Source organism: Pristiophorus japonicus, unplaced genomic scaffold (genome assembly GCF_044704955.1).
Source record: "Pristiophorus japonicus isolate sPriJap1 unplaced genomic scaffold, sPriJap1.hap1 HAP1_SCAFFOLD_29, whole genome shotgun sequence".
NCBI lineage: Eukaryota > Metazoa > Chordata > Chondrichthyes > Pristiophoridae > Pristiophorus > Pristiophorus japonicus.
Window position 1 is genome coordinate 6,660,665 of NW_027252668.1, and position 20,357 is coordinate 6,681,021.

A 20,357-nucleotide genomic window follows, 5' to 3' on the forward strand; every position below is an offset into this window, starting at 1 on the left:
ATTTCATCAGGACTAGGGGACTTGTCTACCTTGAGTCCCATTAGCCTATCCAGCACTACCCCCCTCGTGATAGTGATTGTCTCAAGGTCCTCCCTTCCCACATTCCTGTGACCAGCAATTTTTGGCATGGTTTTTGTGTCTTCCACTGTGAAGACCGAAGCAAAATAATTATTTAAGGTCTCAGCCATTTCCACATTTCCCATTATTAAATCCCCCTTCTCATCTTCTAAGGGACCAACATTTACTTTAGTCACTCTTTTCCGTTTTATATATCTGTAAAAGCTTTTACTATCTGTTTTTATGTTTTGCGCAGGTTTACCCTCGTAATCTATTTTTCCTTTCTTTATGCTTTCTTAGTCATTCTTTGCTGTTGTTTAAAATTTTCCCAATCTTCTAGTTTCCCAATCTTCTAGTTTCCCACTAACCTTGGCCACCTTATACGCATTGGTTTTTAATTTGATACTCTCCTTTATTTCCTTGGTTATCCACGGCTGTACAAACTAACCTTTCCCCCCCCCCCCCCCCCGCCCCCCGCTTCTCCTCCCCACCTCTACCCCTTCCCCTCCTGACTCCAAGCCACCTGGCCAAGGAGCTCCTCAGGCGAAGGGGGGGGGGGGAGGGATGGGGGAGCGGGGGGGGGGTGGGATGACGGCCAAAATGCTGCTTGGATGGATGTGGAAGAGGACGGTCCCAAGGTGGGAACGTGCTCCGAGCCAGAAGCAAGATGTTGCTGCTGGCTCTCGTGTGGTGTGGCACCTTGAGGTGCAGTGCAGTGCTCTGGGACCACTGGGAGCCCTCTGCCACCAGTGTTCCTGGCTACCAGCTCCAAGGCCTCCTCCATCCCTTTCCATGTTATATCTTATTTGTTGGACAAAACCTCGGTGCCAACTATGTTCTTGGTGCGTAGTGGGCTTTTTGCTGCTGGTGAACCTCCTGCCTCCCACAATACCACAGCCACACACGCTTTCAGTGCCTCTGAGCTCCCTCTCTCTGTCTCCTCTTCTGTGCATGTCATGATGACCCTTGACCCCCTGAATCGCGGGAATCGAGCGTTGCCATGCCGTTGCTAAGGATGGCGACACTTTACGGCAGAAGGTCAAAAAAATTTAACGCTACCGCCCATTTCATATCGCTCGCGGTAACGGCCATTTTGAAAAATGGATCCTAGGTGCTTTGAGAATGGACGAGAAGTCAGCGATCTGAAAACCCTTTTTTACCGCCCACGCCGGAAATAACACCCATTTTTGGGCGATAACCACAAAAGTGGAAAATCTAGCCCATAATGTCCTCTTCACAGCTTACTTTCCCATCGAGCTTTGTATCGTCAGCAAACATGAATACATTGCACTATGACCCTTTATCAAAATCATTAATATAGATTGTAAATAGTTGAGGCCCCAGCACTGATCCCTGTGGCACCCCACTAGTTTCAGCTTGCCAACCTGAAAAAGAGTTTATTCCTACTCTCTGTTTTCTGTCCGTTAAGCAATCCTCTATCAATGCTAATATATTACCCCCAACCCCATGAGCCCTAATCTTGCGTGGCAACCTTTTCGGGCCACCTTATCGAATGCCTTTTGGAAATCCAAATATACTACATCCACTGGCTCCCCTTTACCTACCCTGCTAGTTACATCCTCAAAAAAGGTTTTATTGACCTTTCAGTTCCTCACCCTCGGTAGTCCCTTGGTTCCCTACTATTTTTGATCTGCTTTTTGTGACTTCTATTGTGAAGTCACATACAAAAGATTTGTTTGAAGTTTTTTCCTTATTTCTCATTATCCTGTCTCGGCCTCCAAGGGACCAACGCTTACTTTTGTGACTCTCTTCCTGCTTACATACTTACAGAAACTCCTACAATCTGTTTTTTACGTTTCGTACCAGTTTACTCTGATATTCTATGTTCCCCTGTTTTATCACCAGGGCTTTATAGACCAGTTCGTCCAACACCTGTTGTCGGGGAATGACCAGAGTCTATAATTAAGGATAGAGAGAATAAATACCTTGAACAGTTTCAGCCCATCATTTGCAATAGGTAGGTGCCTGACAAGCCTGATTGAGATATGTGAAGATGTGACTAAAGCGTTGCACAGGGACTTGTCTATGGATGACACAAAGATCGGCGGCAGTGTAGATGGAAGCAAACCATTACAGAGAGACATTCATTGATTAAGTGAATGGGAAAACTGTGGCAAATGGATTTCAAATGTAGTCAAGTGTGAGGTGATCTCTGAAATCTTTGGACCTAAAGAGGAACGATCAGAGTACAGGTACAGTGTCAACAATCCGGAACCCTCGGGATCAAGGCTATTCCCGATTACGGGTATTTCCCAACTTCGGAACGTCTTGCTTACGTCACGAATCCGGATATTCCCGAGCCACCGAGGAGATGTTCAGGCAGGCTGGCAAGGAGGTCCCGAGTTAAGGGCAGTGGGCAAGGGGGGCGGCAGCGAGGTGGGTGGGCCGAGGGGGACCGAGGTGGGTGGGCAGAGGGTGGCCAAGGGGGGTGGGCCGAGGGGAGTGGGCCGAGGGGGGCCAAGGGGGGTGGGGTGAGAGGGGCCGGCCGAGGGGGACCGAGGTGGGGGGGCCGAGGGAAGTGGATGGGCCGAGATGGGCGGGGCGAGGGGGCCGAAGGGGGTGGGGGCCAAGGGGGGCCGAGGTGGGTGGGCCGAGGGGGGTGGGGGCCAAGGGAGACAGAGGTGGGCGAGCCGAGGGGGCTGGGCCAAGGAGGTGGGCGAGGGGGGCCAAGGGGGGTGGGGCGAGAGGGGCCGGCCGACGGGGGGGGTGGGGGTGAGAGGGGCCGAGGCAATTATTTATCCAATTCCCCAGCTCCTCTTTGAAATTGTGCCGTGGGAACTATTACGTCCACTTGAGAGAGCAGGCGGGACCTCGGTTTAACGTCTCATCCGAAAGACGGTACCTCCAACAGTGCAGCACTCCCTCAGCACTGTACCGGAGTGTCAGCCTAGATTTTTGTGGCCCACAACCTTCTGACTCAGAGGTGAGATGCTGCCCACTGAGCCACAGCTGACACTGTCAAGGGTGAAAAGCTAGAAATAGGGACATAGAGACATAGGGTCAATGTACGTAGATCATTCAAGAGTCATGGATAGGTACAGGAAATAATCTGAAAGTCTTTCTATCGAGAGGACTCGAGTACAAGGGGCCAGAAGTTATGCTGCAGCTGTACAAACCCTGGTTAGCCCACACCTGGAGCACTGTGAGCAGTTCTGGGCACCACACCTTAGGGAGGATATATTGGTCTTGGAGGGAGTGCAGCGTAGGTTTACCAGAAAGATACCTGGATGCCAAGGGTTAAGTTACGAGGAGAGATTACACAAACTAGACTTGTAGTCCCTGGAATTTATACGGTTAAGGGCCAGTTTGATCAGAGGTTTCAGGATATTAAGGGGAACAGAGAGGGTAGATAGAGAGAGTCTGTTTCGCTGGTTGGGGAGTCTAGGACTAGGCATAGTCTAAAAATTAGAGCCAGACCTTTTAGGAGTGAAGTTGGGAAACACTCCTACACACAGAGGGTGGGAAAGGTTTGAAACTCTCTTCCGCAAACGGCAATTGACGCTGGGTCAATTGTTAATTTTAAATCTGTGATTGATAGATTTTTGTTACCAGAGTTATCAAGAGATATGGGGCAACGGCGGGTATATGGAGTTAGGTCACAGATCAGCCTTGATCTCATTGAATGGCAGAACAGGCTCGAGGGACTGATTAGCCTCCTCCTGTCCCTATGTTTCTATCTGTTTTAGCGATGTTGGTTGAGGGATAAATATTGGTCCCAGGACACTGGGGGATTCCTGTGATCTTCTTCCAATCGTGGCCGCAGGATCCTCTAGAGGGTGTGAGATTAGGTAACCAGGGGAAACAGATTTAAGATCATTGGCAATTGGACTAGCTGGGCGATGAGGGAATTTTTTTCCGCAGGGAGTTGTGATCTGGGTCGCACTGCCTGACAGGGCGGTGGAAGCAGTTTCAATAGTGACTTTCTAAAGGGGACTCGGATAAATACTTGACAAGGAAAATTCTGCAGGGCTCTGGGGAAAGAACAGGGGGGAGTGGGGAGAATTGGATCGTTCTTTCAAAGAGCCAGCACAGGCACGATGGGCTGAATGGCCTCCCTCTCTGCTGTACGATTCTTACTTTAGTCACTTACTTTAGACATCCGTCTTTCAGATGAGATGATAAAACGAGGCCCCGTCTGCTCTCTCAGGTGGATGTAAAAGATCCCATGGCACTATTTCGAAGAAGAGCAGGGAAGTTATCCCTGTGTCCTGGCCAATATTTATCCCTCAATCAATAGAACAAAAACACATGATCTGGTCATTATCACATTGCTGTTTGTGGGAGCTTGCTGTGCGCAAATTGGCTGCTGCGTTTCCCACATTACAACAGTGACTACACTTCATTGGCTGTAAAGCGCTTTGAGACATCCGGTGGTCGTGAAAGGCACTATATAAATGAAAAATTCCTTAAAACCTTCACCAGCTCAATCATTACTCAGATTGGTGTTCCGTTTATTAATAAAAAACTGCATGGGAGACATAATGACGCCTTGATTCCAATTACTGTTGGTCTTTGTTAGCGGACTGCCCCTTTAGAATGACCAAGGTGGAGCCAATCCTCACCTGCCCCGTGAGTGTGTGTGTGTGTGTGATTATTAACTGCAGAATACTCTCCGGGTCTATATAAAGAGCTCCTGCACTCCAGCCGTTTCATCGTGACTCTGAGGGGCAGTGGAGGATGATGAAGGCACTGCTCTTGTTGCTTGGTGTCCTGCTGTTGGTGCAGCCCACCACTGCCAACGACCTAGAGTGTACAACGGACAGATTTGCAGGTCAGTACATCTCTCAGTAGCCCATCTGTACCAGCATTCCTAGCAACAGGAGGAGGCCATTCAGCCCCTCGAGCCTGTTCCGGTCAGTGAAGGACAATTTTTATGTTTGGTGATAGGAAAGGAAATAGGAATGGGGAGAGGTGTAGAAGGCACGGCCTCCACAATATCATCCATTTAAATGACTGGAGAGAGAATTCAAAACAGGGAAGTTATGTTAAACTTGTATAGACCACACTTGGACACTGTGCACAGTTCTGGTCTCCATATACCTTGTATAGACCACACGGAGCACTGTGCACTGTTCTGGTCTCCATATTCCTTGATTAGACCACACTTGGAGCACTGTGCACAGTTCTGGTCTCCATATACCTTGTATAGACCACACGGAGCACTGTGCACAGTTCTGGTCTCCATATTCCTTGATTAGACCACACTTGGAGCACTGTGCACAGTTCTGTTCACCATATACCTTGATTAGACCACACTTTGAGCACTTAGCACAGTTCTGTTCACCATATACCTTGGTTAGACCACACGGAGCACTGTGCACAATTCTGTTCACCATGTACCTTGATTAGACCACACTTGGAGCACTGTGCACAGCTCTGTTCACCATATACCTTGGTTAGACCACACGGAGCACTGTGCACAGTTCTGGTCTCCATATATCTTGGTTAGGCCACACTTGGAGCACTGTGCACAGTTCTGTTCACCATCTCCCTTGATTAGACCACACTTGGAGCAATGTGCAATAATAATCAGTGTCATTAATTAGATAAAAGGGGATACAATTAAAATGAACTAAATAGAGGACCCCAGCATTAAAGGCATTCAAATTGCATGAAATAAAATCTGGTACACACAAATAATAAATAGGAGTTAACGAGTTAATAAAACAAAGCAGTTAATAAACAAAAAATAATCTAATTCATTACAAATTAACCTGAAATCAAGGTAAATCCATCGACTAAGTATAATCTCAACCCCAAGTAGTTCCTTCATATCTCGAATTAAATTACTAACAAGTAAATCAATCAATAAAAACTAGAAATGGCAGTGCAGGCAGAGTGTCAGGACTGCAGAGTGTGGGAGTTTGTAGACAGTGAGACTGCCCCCGAGTCCCACATCTGCAGTAACTGTCTCCACCTTGACTCACTCTGGCTCAGAGTCCTTGAGCTGGCAGTGAGTTGGAGAGACTCCGACATAAGGGAGGGGGGCGGGATTTCTGTACCGTTTTAATGGTTTCAGTTTAACGCCTGATCAGAAAAAACAACAAAAACTTGTATTTATATAGCGCCTTTAATGTACTGAAATATCCCAAGGCACTTCACCAGAATCTTATGAGACAAAAGATTTGACACCAAGCCGCATAAGTAGAAATCAGCGCAGATGACCAAAAGCTTGGTCAAACAGGTATGTTTTAAGGAAATCTTGAAGGAGGATAGAGAGTAGAGAGGTCGAGAGATAGAGAGGTTTAGGCAGGGAGTTTCAGAGCTTGGGGCTCAGGCAACAGAAGCACGGCCACCAATGTTTGAGCGATTATAATCAAAAATGCTCAAGGGCAGAATTAGAGGAGCGCAGACATCTCGGGGGTTGTGGGGGTACCCAGAGATTACAGAGATAGGGAGGGTCGGGGTCATGGAGGGATTTGAAAATAAGGACGAGAATTTTGAAATCGAGGCATTGCTTAACCGGGTCTGATGTAGGTCAGCGAGCACAGGGGTGATGGGTGAGTGGGACTTGGTGCAAGTTAGGACACAGGCAGCCGAGTTTTGGATCACCTCTAGATTATGTAGGGTAGAATGTGGGAGGCCAGCCAGGAGTTCATTGGAATAGTCAAGTTTGGAGGTAACTAAGGTATGGATGAGGGTTTCAACAGGGGATGAGCTGAGGCCAGGGCGGAGAGGGGCAATGTTACGGAAGTGGAAATAGGTGGTCTGAGTTATGCTGCGAATGTGTGGTCGGAAGTTCATTTCAGGGTCAAATATGACACCAAGGTTGCGAACTGTGTGGTCAGTTCTGACAGTACCCACAGCCTTCTAGGGGCGAGAATTCCACAGACTCCCAACCCTTTGAGTGAAGAAGTTTCTCCTCATCTCAGTCATAAATGGCCGAGCCCTTATCCTGAGACTGTGACCCCTAGTTTGAAACTCCCAGCCAGGAGAAACATCCTCCCAGTATCTAAGCTGAATTACCTAGAATTTACAGCACCATTACTTCTATACAACACTCTGTAACACTCCCCCTGTACTGTAACACTGACAGGCTCGATTTGGCATGATTTCTGCTTTTTCCCCAACCCCTCCCCCCACTCCTCACCCCCGGCCCACCGCCCCAGAGTCCTATGGATTAATGAATGCTTCCTTTCTGGATTTCAGGCCTGTCCTATGGGTGCTGGAGGTTTGGAGATTCCTGCAGGCACTCTGCTTGTCAGAGGTTTGAGAAAGCAGTATTCGGTCTGTGTTACAAGGATTACAGTTGCTAGTGTGTAGGCATGCCTGTTCACTGTGTGATGTCTATAACACTGTCATGCAACATTGAATGTACCCTTGTACTGTACACACCTTACCGGTACACTAGAGGGTGCTGTTGCTGGAGACCCAGGGGTTGCCTGCACACGGCAGGTAACCCAGTATAAAAAGGAACACACAGCTTGTTGTCAGCACTCAGGAGCTGCTAATAAAGGACTGCAGGTCTACACAGTTTAAGTATCATACCCTGCCTCATGGAGTCATTACTAAAGGTGCCTACATACACTACAATTGGCGACAGGAATACAGGATCATGAACTACACGCTCAACATGTCTAACCTCAGCAACTTTCAGCAACTAACAGAGGGGGAAGACTGGGATGCCTTTGTGGAAAGATTGGAACATTCCTTTATAGCCAATGACCTGGACGGGGACACACCAGCTACACTACTGAACATACACAGGGCCATCCTGCTTAGCAGTTGTGAGCCCAACATCTACGGTCTCGTCAGGGACTTACTAGCCCCGGAGAAGACAACCACCAAGCGCTATGAGCAACTTGTAACAATCATACAGGAACAACTAAAACCGAAAGAAAGTATCCTCACAGCCAGGCACCGTTTCTACACTTACCGGCGACCTGAGGGCCAAGAAATTGCCAAGTATGCTGCACACTTAAGAAGACTAGCTGCACCGTGTGATTTTGGCGTCCACCTTAATGAAGCAATAAAGGACATATTTGTCATTGGAATCGGCCACGAAGGCCTCCTACACAAATTGCTCTCGGCTGACATCACAGTCACCCTGCAGACAGCAATTCAAGTGAGCCAGGCCTACATGGTTACGGCCAGCGAGTCCAGGCGAATACTGACCCAGGACTCTAAACCGGTGAGCACAGTGCACCGCATGGATACTTCTAAAGGCAGAAATGCTGCCCCGAGTCCCGCAACCCTGAGTCCACCACATGGGGCAAACCAGATGGCCCCGTGCTGGTGCTGTGGAGGAAACCACAGGGCCCGCCAGTGCCGCTACAAAGACTATGCATGCAAAGGCTGCAAAGAGAAAGGGCATCTTCAGAGAATGTGCAGAAAAGGCTGTACTCACTGTGTCTCTGATGAGCTGGCTGATCACCGGGGCTCCGACACAGATGAAGATGAAGCTGCTCTAACCCTGGGAGAGGAGTATGGAATCTTTACCTGCTCCACAGGAAGTTCTCCGTGGATGATGGAAGTGGACATCGATGGGGTCCTAGCCTCCATGGAGATCGACACAGGGATGAGCCAGTCTGTGATGAGCCAAATGACCTTTGAAAAAATTTGGATGAATCCTGCCACTCGACCAAAACTGTCTCCTGTCCAGGTAAAGCTGCTCACCTACACCAAAGGTAAAATCCAAATCGTTGGCAGTGTAGACGTCCAGGTCTCCAAGGGCGGCGTGTTGCACAAACTCCACCTGTGAATTGTAGCCGGCGGCGGTCCCATGCTGCTGGGCAGGAATTGGATGAACCGGGTCCACATCAGGCGAAGTGGTGCTGTGGAAGAAAAGAGCACCACAGCCTGCCTGCAGCAAGACTGCAGCACCACAAGCATGTGGAAGAAAAGAGCACCACAGCCTGCCTGCAACAAGACCACAAAATGGCTGCAGCACCACAAGAACATGGAAGAAAAGAGCACCACAAAATGGCTGCAGCAATACAGGCAGCAGACCTGTATTCAAAATGGCCTCCTCCATGCCACGAGTCAACATGGAGGAGCATCATGGGACATCGAGCGGCCAATCGGATTTGAAAGCTCCCTTAAAGGAGACCGTTTAAAGGGGAAGTTCCAACTATTTGAGTACACGGACTTTAAAGCTATAGATGCAATTAAAGGGTGCAAGTATGAAAATGTATGCAATGTAACCATGAATTGTGATGCTGGTTTAACTAATGAGATGAATGCAGGTGTCAGTAAGGTTAAGAACAAGTTTATTATGCTTAACAATAATGATATTGTGAAATGCCTATTGTAACCATGTCTGTTGAAACCAGGACACACAAAAGTAATGCAAATGCTAGAATGTATAATGCAGGCTCGACTATGTGTGATCAGAGCCATGGTGTCATGTATACAGGTAGGACACTGCCAAAGGACATTGAGTCCAACAGGGACCATGCTGATGCCAATGGAATCCCCCTGTGGGAGACCTCCAGGTCCAGCAGGCTACCTGACCATGTAGCCTGGACCTTTGGAATGAATGTGATGCCCCTTGCAGGACACGCACACAGGCAGTTGGAGCAGACCCACTACAGGAACAGTGGTCAATGGGCAGCCCAACCACCACCAATGGCAACCAACACCAGACCAGCCCTACAGCCCCTGGCCACCAGGGCCAACACCAGGAGCATGAGCCAATACCCTCCAGCTTCCCTGGCAAACCCTGGGATGACCTGACCCTCATCCTCATTGGTGGACAATGAGCCCACCCAGTCTTGTGGCCCTGCCCACCACCCCACAACTACCCACATCACAGTGTATACACACGACCCACTGCTGCCATGGCTACCTCCCCGAGGGATCCCACAACAGTGACACCCACTTGGTTTGTGTGTGAGGGAGGGGAAACGTACGAGGCCAGCCTCAAGCACAGGAGTCACACCTGGCAACCACACAACCTCCCATAGCCCACCACTGATCACCTCCCCTGGTCATGACAATAAGGATATGAAAAATGCTCAGGGGGGGGAGTATTGTTGTGTATGCATGCCTGTTCACTGTGTGATGTCTGTAACACTGTCATGCAACATTGAATGTACCCTTATACTGTACACACCTTACCGGTACACTAGAGAGTGCTGTTGCTGGAGACCCAGGGGTTGCCTGTACACGGCAGGTAACCCAGTATAAAAAGGAACACACAGCTTTTTGTCAGCACTCAGGAGCTGGTAATAAAGTCTGCAGGTCTGCACAGTTTAAGTACCATACCCTGCCTCGTGGAGTCATTACTAAAGGTGCCTACATACACTACACGAATAATGGGCATTGCTCAGAAATAAACTTGCTGCATCATCAAAGCCTCTTATCCATGTCTTCTTTCTCTCAGGGACATAGGAACAGCAGTGGGCCATTCAGCCCCTCCAGACAATTCCACAAAGTCTACCCCCATTGATCTTTAGATTTCACTGGTGTTAGATTTTTACTGTTGGTAGGCCGTACGTTCGGGCAGGGCGCAGGGGAGAGGCTCCGGGTCTGGTTTGTTCCCCTGTCACTCACTCGCAGGGCAGGTACAGCACGGGGTTAGATACAGAGTAAAGCTCCCTCTACACTGTCCCATCAAACACTCCCAGGGCAGGTACAGGGGGTTAGATACAGAGTAAAGCTCCCTCTACACTGTCCCATCAAACACTCCCAGGGCAGGTACAGGGGGTTAGATACAGGGTAAAGCTCCCTCTACACTGTCCCCATCAAACACTCCCAGGGCAGGTACAGCACGGGGTTAGATACAGAGTAAAGCTCCCTCTACACTGTCCCCATCAAACACTCCCAGGGCAGGTACAACACGGGTTAGATACAGAGTAAAGCTCCCTCTACATTGTCCCATCAAACACTCCCAGGGCAGGTACAGGGGGTTAGATACAGAGTAAAGCTCCCTCTACACTGTCCCCATCAAACACTCCCAGGGCAGGTACAGCACGGGGTTAGATACAGAGTAAAGCTCCCTCTACACTGTCCCCATCAAACACTCCCAGGGCAGGTACAACACGGGTTAGATACAGAGTAAAGCTCCCTCTACATTGTCCCATCAAACACTCCCAGGGCAGGTACAGGGGGTTAGATACAGAGTAAAGCTCCCTCTACACTGTCCCCATCAAACATTCCCAGGGCAGGTAGAACACGAGTTAGATACAGAGTAAAGCTCCCTCTACACTGTCCCATCAAACATTCCCAGGGCAGGTACAACACGGGTTAGATACAGAGTAAAGCTCCCTCTACACTGTCCCATCAAACACTCCCAGGGCAGGTACAACACGGGTTAGATACAGAGTAAAGCTCCCTCTACACTGTTCCATCAAACACTCCCAGGGCAGGTAGAACACGAGTTAGATACAGAGTAAAGCTCCCTCTACACTGTTCCATTACATATTCCCAGGGCAGGTGCAGCATGGGTTAGATACAGAGTAAAACTCCCTCTACACTGTTCCATTACATATTCCCAGGGCAGGTACAGCACAGGTTAGATACAGAGTAAAGCTCCCTCTACACTGTCCCATCAAACACTCCCAGGGCAGGTGCAGCCCGGGTTAGATACAGAGTAAAACTCCCTCTACACTGTCCAATCAAACACTCCCAGGGCAGGTACAGCATGGGTTAGATATAGAGTAAAGCTCCCTCTACACTGTCCCATCAAACGCTCCCAGGGCAGGTTGTAAGTGGTTTGCTTGGGCGTACCGAAACACACCTACTACAAATTCTGGATGATAGGGATTTCTGTGGACTGATCTGGCACGGACAACGTTTTTCGGGCTCAACCATATAGTGTTTAATAAAGTTTAACCGCACCACTCGTAAAACAGTACAGAGTGGTGTAATACGTACAAATGTACAACCCTGGCTTGTCCAACAAGCCCCTGCCATGTCAAGTTACCACAGCCTAATATATAATATACAGTGTACAAGAACAGAACCTTCCCAGACTAAACCCCTATGGTTTGGCTAAGACACACAATGCCCCTTCACACAGCTAAATGGTCTTCAGGATGTGTAGGTGTGGACAATGCTGACCCCGATTGCCTGCGGACTTGCAGCTTCCCGTACGACATGGCTCCTGGTTCTGTACTGCCGATGCAGTATTCCAGTCCCAGTTTGAGTTGTGGTCTGTATTGGGGTGGAAAAGCACGGCTCAGCTCTCTGTGATGTTCTGTCCTTCTGTCCCGTGGTGGAGTGCTGGTTTCTGGGTGAGGGCGATGAGGTGAGTGAAGTAGCAAGAGAGAGAGAACTATCCAAAACAGCTCTCTGATATACCCCTCCAATACACAGGCCGCTGTCTGTGTTTTAATGGACTCAGGGCATGGTTTACAGGCGTCCTCCCAGGTCTGGATGGGTTATCCACTCCAGTCCCTTGTGGCCTCTTCCCACCTTCCGGGGCCTGGGGTCCGTGGTAACAAAAGGTGCTTCATGTTTGATGTCTTCTTGCTATGTTTTAATGTCCTTAATGGTCGGTGATAGCTTCTGGTCTCCAAACTGATCTAGTTAACTGGTGTATTTCCCTATAGACAATGGGCCAACCATCTCCTGCTATTCACCAGTTGGGAGTCGACTTCTCAGGACATTCTTTCCACAAAGAAGTCTGTTTATACAGCAATCCCCCCCTTGATTGGTTGGGAATTTCTGTTCATCACAGTTCACCTGAGCCACTCCCATCTTTACAAACAGGCTGTTGGACTTTCAGCCGAGATTTGTCATTAAAGTCCATGGGAACTGAGCCGAATGTTACACTCTGTCCCACTCTCTGTCTCTCGCTCCCTCTCACTCTCTCTCTCTCTCTGTCTTTCCCTCCCTCTCTCTGTCTCTCTCCATCACTCTGTCTGTCTGTGTCTTTCTGTCTCTCCCTCTCTCTGTCTCTGTTGCTCTTTCGCTGTCCCTCTCTCTCCCTATCTCTGTCCCTCTTTCTCGCTCTGTGTCTCTCTCTCTCGCTTTCCCTTGCTCTGTCTCTCTCTCTCTCTCTCTCTGTTGCTCTCACTCTCTCCATCAGAAACTCATGCAACCGGTGATGTCACCGATCAGGTCAGCTATGTTTAAATGCCGTTGCTCACTCGTGTTTAAATGATGACACCACCCTGGGCGGCCATGTTTAAATGATGACACCACCCTGGGCGGCCATGTTTTACTGATGTCACACCCTGGGTGGCCATTTTTCAATGATGTCACGACCCAGGGTGGTCATGTTTTAATGATGTCACCCCCATGGTGGTCATATTTTAATGATGTCAGCCCCAGGGCAGCCATATTTTAATGATGTCACCCCCAGGGTGGTCATATTTTAATGATGTCAGCCCCAGGGCAGCCATGTTTTAATGATGTCACCCCAGGGTGGCCATGTTTTAATGATCTCACCTCCCAAAGTGACACCTCTTGTGGTTGAATAGCCCACCAACATGTCCCTTTTCTACAGAATCCGGCCTCTGGTGGGACGGAGTAGATACCGTCTCCCTGCTGTCACTGCCTGCCTCCAGTCCCTCACCCTAACAGACTATCTGCACCACTTTCTCTATTCAGTGAGGGCCACAAGCCTACCTGTCCAAAAGACCCATTTTACAATTTTATCTTCTGATTTTTTAGATTATTATTACACAGGATGAGGGCGTTGCTGGCAAGGCCGACATTTATTGCCCATCCCTAATTGCCATTGAGAAGGTGATGGTGAGCCACCTTCTTGAACCGCTGCAGTCCGTGTGGTGAAGATGCTCCCACAGTGCTGTCAGGGAAGGAGGAGGGGGAGGAAACCAGGGACACAAATGATGAGAGAGAAAAACAGAGCGCTGTAGAGCAAGTGATAGAAACCGGACATGGACAGTGGGAGGGAGAGAGAGGGGGAGCGAGGAGTGAAAGAGGGAGAGGGGCGAGAGAAAGAGGAGTAGAGCGAGAGGTAGGGAGAGAGGGAGTGAGATAAAGGTGAGACTGAGTGAGCTGTGATACCGGTAGGGGGAGTGAGAGTGAGTGAGTTGTGATACAAGGAAACACCAGCAGGGGGAGTGAGATAAAGGTGAGAGTGAGTGAGCTGTGATACCGGGAGACACCATCAAGGGGAGTGAGATAAAGGTGAGAGTGAATGAGCTGTGATACAGGGAGACACCAGCAGGGAGAGTGAGATAAAGGTGAGAGTGAATGAGCTGTGATACAAGGAGACACCAGCAGGGGGAGTGAGATAAAAGTGAGAGTAAGTGAGCTGTGATACAGGGAGTCACCAGCAGGGGGAAGCAGGGAGCGGTGAGTAAAGGTGTGTATTGTAGAGACACAAAAAGGCGTTTGATGCAGGAATCCCTGAGAAAAGCCTGTGCTGTAATGATGGCATGTTGTATGTACGGTGAGCTGAAGCTGCCCAGTTACAGCAGACACTATTATAAAGCACACACACGGTATAATCCTCTGGGACAGTGACTGGGGAGAGGGGAGAATGCTCAGGGTTAAACAGGGAGGGAGCCAGCAGAAAGGATACAGGGAGGGAATGGCGGAGAAACCCATCAAAGCAGATTTGTGCAGCAAGAGACCCAGTGAGGGGCCCACAATAATGTACCTGTGTGAGTGAGTGAGGCACCCCACAGTCCAGCAGCCCTGGCTCTGTCTGTCTGCACTGGAGGGAGGGGGAAAGGACAGCAGACACAAGAAGGAACCATTTGGCACACAGCACCTGCCAACGGGTCCCCCCCGGTTACAGACAGATTCACCCTGGGGGGGAACAGGCTTCAGGTGGAGGGAGCAGCAAGCCGGGAGGTGGGGGAGCTTTGCACTGGGCGTGGAGGGGTTTGAGTGACAGGGGCGGGCTATTTAATGGCTCGCTGAGCCAGGGCTCAGTCTCTTACTCCTGGGATGTGCTGCTCCAGTCAGCAAGGGTGCCTCTGGTCTTCAAATTCCAGTCTCACTGCCCAGGTAATGTAGCGGTATCACAGGTCGCTGTGTGTGTGTGTGTGTGATTCTGTCTTTAAACTGTGGGTCTCCCTGTCCAGGAAATGTCACTGTGATGTAGTGTGATTAGATATTGCTGTGCCCTGTGTGTGTGAATGCTACCTGAATCTCTCTCTCTCTCCCCCCCTCTTCCTTCCCTCCCTCCTTTCTATTCCATGCTCCAGGTTCTGTGCCCAGGTGTGGGAGAAAGGTTTTCGAGCTGTGGGTTGTGGGACGGTGGAGGAGAGGAGGGAGCACAGACCATGTGTGAGTATGACCTTTCATTTCTCTCTCTCAATTCATGCTTCTTTTTAACTCATATGCTGCTTCCCTCTCTTCTTCTATCTCTCTCTCCACTCGGCTTCTCTCCCTCCCTCCCTCCCTCTCTCTCCATGCTGCATCTTTCTCTCTCCTTCCCACTCTTCCACCCCTCTCTCTCCCACCCCCGCCCCCTCCCTCCCCCCCTCACCTCCCTCTCCCATCCCCCCCACCTCCCTCTCCCATCCCCCCACCTCCCTCTCCCATCCCACCACCTCCCTTTCCCATCCCCTCCACCTCCCTCTCCCATCCCCCCTCACCTCCCTCTCCCATCCCCCCCCACCTCCCTCTCCCATCGCCCCCCCCCACCTCCCTCTCCCATCCCCCCACCTCCCTTTCCCATCCCCCCACCTTTCTCTCCCTCCCCCTCCTGCTCCCCCTCTCTCTCCCTCCCCCTCCCTCCCGCTCCCTGTCTCTCTCCCTCCCCCTCCCCGTCTCTCTCCCTCCCGCTCCCCCCTCTCTCCCTCCCTCTCCCCCTCCCCCTCTCTCTCCCTCCCCCTCCCCCTCTCTCTTCCTCCCCCTCCCCCTCTCTCCCGCTCCCCGTCTCTCTCCCTCGCCCTCCCGCTCCCCCTCTCTCTCCTACTCCCTCCCCGTCTCTCTCCCTCCCGCTCCCCGTCTTTCTCCCTCCCCCTCCCGCTCGCCCTCCCCCTCTCTCTCCCTCCCGCTCCCCCTCTCTCTCCCTCCCGCTACCCCTCTCTCCCGCCCCCCGTCTCTCTCCCTCGCCCTCCCGCTCCACCTCTCTCTCCTACTCCCTCCCCGTCTCTCTCCCTCCCGCTCCCCGTCTTTCTCCCTCCCCCTCCCGCTCGCCCTCCCCCTCTCTCTCCCTCCCGCTCCCCCTCCCCCTCTCTCTCCCTCCCGCTCCCCCTCCCCGTCTCTCTCCCTCCCGCTCCCCGTCTCTCTCCCTCCCGCTCCCCATCTTTCTCCCTCCCCCTCCCCCTCCCCCTCTCTCTCCCTCCCCCTCTCTCTCTCTCTCCCTCCCCCTCCCCCTCTCTCTCCCTCCCCCTCCCCGTCTCTCTCCCTCCCCGTCTCTCTCCCTCCCCCTCCCCGTCTCTAATTCCTGCCCTTTGACCCTGCCTGTGCTGTTCCCTTGCCTTGTTCTTTCTCTAGTTTGCTTTTATCTCTCTATGTTCTCCCTCTTCTCTTTGCCTCTCTCTCTCTCTCTCTGGCTCCTTGTTCTCCTTTCTCTCTCTTTTCATTTTTCCTTTCTATTTTTCTTTCCTCATCCTTCTCTTTTTCTCCTTCTAATTTTCTATTTTGCTTTCTTTCCTCTGCCCATTCTATTTCTCTTCAATCTCTTCCCTCCTTTCTATTCTGTTTCTCCCTGTGCCCATTCTCCTCCTCTTTCTCCTTTCTCTCTGCTCGCTTTTTCTTTCTCACTTTCCATTTAACTTTTTCTCTCCTCTTTCCTCGTTCTTTTCCTCTCTCTTTATTCGTCACCTTTTCTCAATCTTGTATTTCGTCTTTCCCTCTTTCTTTTTGCTTCTCTGCTTCTCTTTCTGAAATAATTGCCCTCCTGAAGCAGGGGATGAATGCTTGTGAAGCCTCCAGCTATTGCCCGATCTCCTTACTTTGTACTTGTCATAAAGTGCTGGAGAGGCTACTACTCCACAGACTAGCCCCCATCATCGAGCCAACCATTCCTAAGGAGCAAGTGGGCTTCCGGAGTGGCTGTAACTGCTGCGACCAAGTGGTAGCTTTACTAACACACATCGAAGCAGGCTTCCAGTGCCAGTTTAAGACTGCCGTAGCACTCGTGGACCTGTCAGTGGGGTATGACACAGTATGGAAGCATGCACTGCTTTTCAAGCTCTGCATCATTTTACCCTGCACAACAACGATCCATCTCCTCAACTCCATGCTTAGCAACCGACACTTCCATGTGTACTCTGGCACTCAGAAGCGCAGATGTAGGACATTGAACAACGGACTCCCACAGGTTGTGTCCTGGCACCCATATTATTCAACGTTTACACCAGTGATCTGCCCAAAACAGAGACCCGCAAGTTCATATACGTTGATGACATTGCCTTGGCCATGCAAAACACACATCTGTCTGTTGTGTATCTGTAAAGCATGCACTCCCATATTCCGCCACCAGGGAGCTCATTCCCTGAAATCCCAAGGGATCCCAGCATCCCTTGGGAGCACTATATATAAGCCGGCCCCTAATGCCTGTTCCTCTCTCTGGAGTGTCTTATTAAAGACTGAGGTCACTGTTACTTTAACCTCCCTGTGTGCAGTCTCATCTGTGTTAGGAACACAATACTGTCCATCATTGAATGGGTCCTGAGCAGTGATTTACAGAGGATGAAGGCCTACTTCCCTTGATGGCGACTCTGGCCAAACCCGTAAAAGGCAGCCACCTCGACATTACCAATCTTTGAAAGTCCCCTTTTGCGGCGCAGAGGTAAACCATGCCCAAAAACTCCCTCCTATTTAGGAGTCACGCTTGATCGTACCCTGTCATATATACAACATCTCCAGAACCTATAGAAGAAACTAAAGAGTCAGATCAACTTGATCCAGAAAGTCGCCGGATCCACATGGGGAGCAAATGCTCAAACCCTCCGTATGTCAGCACCTCTACACCAGCAAAGACATGTCGATCCAGGCCGACTTGAATAACCTACCACCAGCCCGTCTCACATCTAGAGGCCATTTTGGATCATCCCTGAAGCCCTTCAGCGATCTCCCCACAGCCTTGATGACCAATAGTGAAATGCCTGGAAGAACTGCGACATACAGAATGGATTCCTTATAGAACACCCCAGAGTACAACCTGAAGGATCAAATATTCCTCACAAACATTGGGCAACCATCAACCGCCTCAGAACTGGTCATCGTAGATGCTGCCACCTTCTCCATAGGTGGAAGAGTAAAGCATCCCCATCATGTGACTGTGGAGCTCCTAATCAGGTCCTGGAGCAAATCATTGAGCACTGCCCTCAGAGGAAATTTGCAGGAAGCCTACAAGATATCCATGCTGTTACATCGGAAGCTTTGGCCTGGGTAACCAACTTGGATAGTGACGTTTGATTTGCTTTGCTGCTACCATACGAAAAAAGACTGGACTCATAACTAGCAGAAAGGAAGATGGCTGTGGTTATTGGAGGTCAATCATCTCAGCCCCAGGACATTGCTGCAAGAGTTTCTCCGGGCAGTGTGCTCGGCCCAACACTCTTCAGCTGCTTCATCAATGACCTTCCCTCCATCATAAGGTCAGAAGTGGGGATGTTCACTGATGATTGCACAGAGTTCAGTTCTATTCGCAACTCCTCAGATAATGGAGCAGTCCATGCCCGCATGCAGCAAGAGCTGGGCGACATTCAGGTTCGAGCTGATAAGTGGCAAGTAATTTTCACGCAAAACATATATCAGGCAATGACTACCTCCAACAAGTGACAGTCTACCGGCCCTTGACAGTCAACTTCATTAACAGCGCAGAATCCCCCACCATCAATATCCTGGGGGTCACCATTGACCAGAAACTTAACTCGAGCAGCCACGTAAATACTGTGGCAACAAGAGCGGGTCAGAGGCTGGGTATTCTGCGGTGAGTGTCTGTCCTAACTCTCCAAAGCCTTTCACCATCTACAAGGCACATGTCAGGTGTGTGATGGAATACTCTCCAATTGCCTGGATGAGCGCAGCTCCAACAACACTCGGGAAGCTCGACACCATCCAGGACAAAGCAGCCCGCTTGATTGACACCCCATCCACCACCTTAAAACATCAACTCCCTCCACCACTGGCACAACTTGGCTGCAGTGTGTAACATCTACAAGATGCACTGCAGCAACTCACCAAGGCTTCTTCGCCAGCACCTCCCAAACCCGCAACCTCTACCACCTAGAAGGACAAAGGCAGCAGGCACATGGGAACACCATCACTTCCATGTTCCATCTCCGAGTCACACACCATCCTGATTTGGAAATATATCGGCCGTTCCTTCATTGTCGCTGGGACAAAATCCTGGAACTCCCTCCCGAACAGCACTGTGAGAGCACCTTCACCACACTGACTGCAGCGGTTCAAGAAGGTGGCTCATTTTCACCTTCTCAGGGGCGGTTAGGGATGGGCAATAAATGCTGGCCTGGAGAGCGCCACCCACATCTGGAGAACGAATAAAGAAAGGAATCAAATTCATGAGAATGCACCAAATTAAAGTGACAACTCAGCACTTTCTGGGGAAGTGATTGGCCCAGACACATTGGTACCGAATAGTATTTAGAATGGTACGGATAAAGGGGCAGGGGGAACACTGATACAGAGACACAAATATGGACACACGCCGTACACACAGACACACATATAAGCACAGGTAGAGACATCCCCTCAAACACAGACACAAGCCCGTATACAGTCATAATCATCACAGGCAGTCCTGCGGAATCGGGGAAGACTTCCAATCTAAAAATGAGTCCTAAGGCGATTGAACAGTTCAATACGAGAACCACAGTCCCTATCACAGGTGGGACAGGTTTTCCGCACGCTCTTTCCGCTGCCTGCGTTTGATTTCTGTGTGCTCTCGGCGATGAGACTCGGGGTGCTCAGCGCCCTCCCGGATTTGCTTCCTCCACTGAGGGCGATCTTTGGCCAGGGTCTCCTGGGTGTCAGTGGGGGTGTTGCACTTTCTCAGGGAGGCTTTGAGGGTGTCCCTGTAATGTTTCCTCTGCCCACCTTTGGCTCATTTGCCGTGAAGGAGTCCCGAGTAGAGCGCTTGCTTTGGGAGTCTCGTGTCAGGCATGCGAACTATGTGGCCTGCCCAGCGGAGCCGGTCGAGTGTTGTCAGTGCTTCAATGCTGGGGATGTTGGCCTGATCAAGAACACTGACGTTGGTGCGTCTGTCCTCCCAGGGGATTTGTAGGATGTTGCGGAGACATCGTTGGTGGTATTTCTCCAGCGACTTGAGGTGTCTACTGTACATGGTCCATGTCTCTGAGCCATACAGGATGGCGGGTATTACTGCAGCCCTGTAGACCATGAGCTTGGTGGTGGATTTGAGGGCCCGGTCTTCAAACACTCTTTTCCTCAGGCGGCCGAAGGCTGCACTGGCGCACTGGAGGCGGTGTTGGATC

At 50.4% G+C, this 20,357-nt stretch overlaps 1 long non-coding RNA gene across 1 annotated transcript in view; it reads right to left on the bottom strand.

The window, feature by feature from the left end:
- Window positions 1–4,530: 4,530 nt before the first annotated feature.
- Window positions 4,531–20,357, bottom strand: part of LOC139248280 (uncharacterized) — a 37,283-nt gene continuing 21,456 nt past the window's right edge. The window contains exon 4 of the long non-coding RNA XR_011591035.1: window positions 4,531–4,821. This is a non-coding gene — a long non-coding RNA (uncharacterized lncRNA). The remainder of the gene's footprint in view (window positions 4,822–20,357) is intronic.